The sequence below is a fragment of the Octopus bimaculoides genome, chromosome 3, assembly GCF_001194135.2.
Source record: "Octopus bimaculoides isolate UCB-OBI-ISO-001 chromosome 3, ASM119413v2, whole genome shotgun sequence".
Taxonomy (NCBI): domain Eukaryota; kingdom Metazoa; phylum Mollusca; class Cephalopoda; order Octopoda; family Octopodidae; genus Octopus; species Octopus bimaculoides.
In genome coordinates this window covers 51,811,927-51,815,568 of record NC_068983.1, presented here as the reverse complement: position 1 = coordinate 51,815,568, position 3,642 = coordinate 51,811,927, and positions in this window count along the sequence as shown.

Genomic DNA, 3,642 nt, shown 5'->3' with positions numbered 1-3,642 from the left:
TATATATATATATATATATATATATATATATATATATATATATATATATCAATTTAGCTACCAAATACTTTCCTGACATCCATAAACATATTTGCATATAATATAATCATGCAAATATATATATACACGCACATCGTTATATTTCTAAGCGCATGTGTTTTTGTTATGAAATTATATCGCTCGAACAAGCTAGTAAATATGATTATAGAATATAATGCTGTGGAAAACAGTCATAAAGTTCCATTGGTGTATTGATTCCTGTCGTCTTGGAGCAGCTCTGTAAGAACCGTTCCAAGACGACAATTAAATTATGGAATTATTTTTGCATGTAGCGAAATATCGAAGGCCACGTATGTTTGGATATTTTCCCTTTTATACTCCTGAGTGATTTTTATTTGCTTTTACCCTCATTGCTATGTTATAATATTAATCATAGAAATATAAAAAATCAAAGACTTTTAGTACATACTTCACAAGATCTAAACTGGAGATGAAATGATGTTTAATTTGAATGGTAGATTGATTTTATTATGGATGTTTAAATTTAATATGCAGAAAACTTTACAGAAATCAGTGAAGGCTGAATTAGGCACATATTCTTAGTTCTATGTGCATTCGAGTATAACTTGAAAAATTGAATGATTGACCAGATGGAAAAGGATCAAGTAAATCTATCCTAGCTATAACAGGCAAGTGCAAAGGATTATATACGCATGCGTATAGCAATATATTGGCGAATGTATGAAAGGCGGTGGGCTACTATAGGAAGAGGATAGGTTAATATGGAGCCGAAAGTGAAACAATAGATTCAATGAATTTTACATTCTGTGAATATTATGTCTATTATGTATCACATATAGTAGTATTATAGTTTGTACAAAACGAAGAATATATTCTTAAAGGGAGTAATAGAATGAGTGAAAAATTAACGAAAGGGTTATTGAACGAAAGGATTATTTATGGTATTGTATAGTGTTGTATAGACTTATTCTACAGAATAGGATTTCAGCATATATAATATAATTTCAGCATATATATAAAAGATTATTATCGTTCTACACTACACTCGAACGTAAGTATGTGCAATGATGAAACTGAATGAATTTATTCGACTCGGCAACAGTAATAGTTCGCCTTATTTCTTGTTAATTAGCCCGACGCTGATCAACTTTTCTCTGATAAAATCTACAATGGCGTTAGCCATCTTGGAAGATGTTTGCAGGTTGTATATCAGGAAAACAGCCGTAGTCGTCTGTGAATTTTTTTTGAGCTTGAGTATAATAAACACCGCAACAGCAGTTATGGAAGTTATTTTCAACTTCTGTATCTAGAACGGCGTAATCTAATACCTCCACGTTATATAAAAGGCCAGAAGTGATAGCATTAAAATGGAGTTCAGCAAATCCATTGGCTCGGGGCGACTGGACACGGTATTTGGACGCCGACGATTAAGCAAGACTGTTTTTCTTATTTTCTACATAGTTTGTCCTTAGAGGAAAACGCGCACATGCTCATGAACACCTGCGCGCGCAGGAGTATAAACATACATGTTGAGAGAGTAAAATATGAAGGGGAGAGAGAAAGACATTAAAATTTGTTCGTTTCTATTCTAGGCACGGGGCCCGAAATTTTGGGAGAGGGTCCAGTCGCTTAGCCCGAGCCCAGCACGCAATAGCTACTTAATTTATGGACCCCGAAATGATGAAGGGCAAAGTCGACCTCGGGGAAATTTGAACTCAGAATGTACAGACAGACGATATACTGCTAAGCATTTCGCCCGGCGTGCTAATGTTTTTGCCAGCTCGCCGCCTTGATATTAACATTTATTAATTGAGAACGATTAGTATAGAAGCTTACCCTTTGCTCATACACATAAATAGTAAATTTATAACTACAAAAGGGTTTGTGTGTGTGTGCGAGAGAGAGAGAGAGAGATAGATAGAGAGAGTGAGTGAGTGAGAGAGAGAGAGAAAGAGAGAGAGAGAGAGAGAGAGAAAGAGAGAGAAAGAGAGAGAGAGAGGGGAGAGTAGGACAGTGAGAAAGAGCGAAAGAAAGTGGAAGATGGGAGAGAACGAAATAAGCATTAAAATGAGAGAAACATTAATATGCTTGATGTCAAATCACCTTCAGATCACTGACGTGAAATAGGTAGCGCCAAAACGCCTGTGCTGAAACGTCTCAGAATTATATGAAGAGCATATTACGAATAAGAAATAGTAACATGAGTGAGAGTTTCGAAAAAAGCGTACAATTAGAAGACCAACATTGAAATCAATTCGTTATTTAGGTTTTCGCATATAAGAAGCTTGCTTTCCAAACTAATGGTTCTGGATTCAGTCTCCCGGAATATACTCGCTTGGTAAATATGCTTTACTTACTAGCGGGGTAAGTATATTTTACAAGAGCCTGTGAGTTGAATTTGTTGACGGACACTCGAAGAATAACCTCGTATATATATTTGTATAAGAGCGTGTATGTCTTTGTGTTTGTGATTGGTCACTCCACCACCGCTTGAATATCAGTGTTGGTGCGTATATGTCCCCGTAACCTAGCGGTTCGGCAAAACTGACCGACAGGACACGATGCAGGCTCCAAAAAAAAAAAGTTCTAGGGTTGATAAACTCCACTAAGATTCGTTCTTCGAGTCGGTGCCCCAAAATGGCCATAGACTGAAGCCGGGAACAAGCTAAAGAATGTAAACGATAAGAGGGTAATTAATCTAAACATGTTTCTTCAAAATTTTACGCATTAACGTAACAAGCTGATTGTTCTGAAGCAATTATTGGAACTCACATATGTAGTAAAATGTAACATTAATTCATATTAATGAAGCTCAACAAAAGGTTGAATAATTGGTCTGATTGAAAAATTTGATGGCAAACTGGGAAAATAATTACTCCATATTTGCTTTAGTAACATTTATGTTATATTTGTTTAAGTGGCATCGATGTTGTGGAAATATTGCCTCTCTTCATATCTAAAAATAAACGTGCTTTTTAACGATTGAGCTCCACTCTCTGCATTGATAGATATAACACAGTACGGGTGTACGCACGGAAAATAACGTACATCATAGTCTCGTGCAAAAGTGATAAACAAATTGATTTAATCATATTATTTTCTTACGAGCAGAAACGGTAATGATTGATGCCAAAATTTGCTTAGTTAATATACGCGTCCTATAATTTCTCTTATGTGCTTAGGATTATTTAAATCTTCCACACATTATGGAATGAACAATATCAACGAGCTTGTAACGCAAATGGAAATGGAAATGGTAATGTATGTATATTATTTTTACTCGAAATAGGCAATATGAAATAGGTATTTCAGAATGTTGGTTTCTCTAAAATTAGATTTCTGTAAATATAATTCATAACTAGTATGATATCTTATAAAGCTGCAGTTTATTATGAAATTATAAGGGATCTGTATTCTCTCTATTTTTCAATAGGAAACTGTTGAGATGATATACGCCTTCTTAATATAGGATGCGACATTATTGACCGAGACAGAAATCGTACAAATTGATGGTTAGCACACTACTTTATTTTACAACAGGTTAACTAATACCAAATATAACTGAGCTAACCGATTTTCATAGAAATCACTATTTACCATATATATATATATATATATATA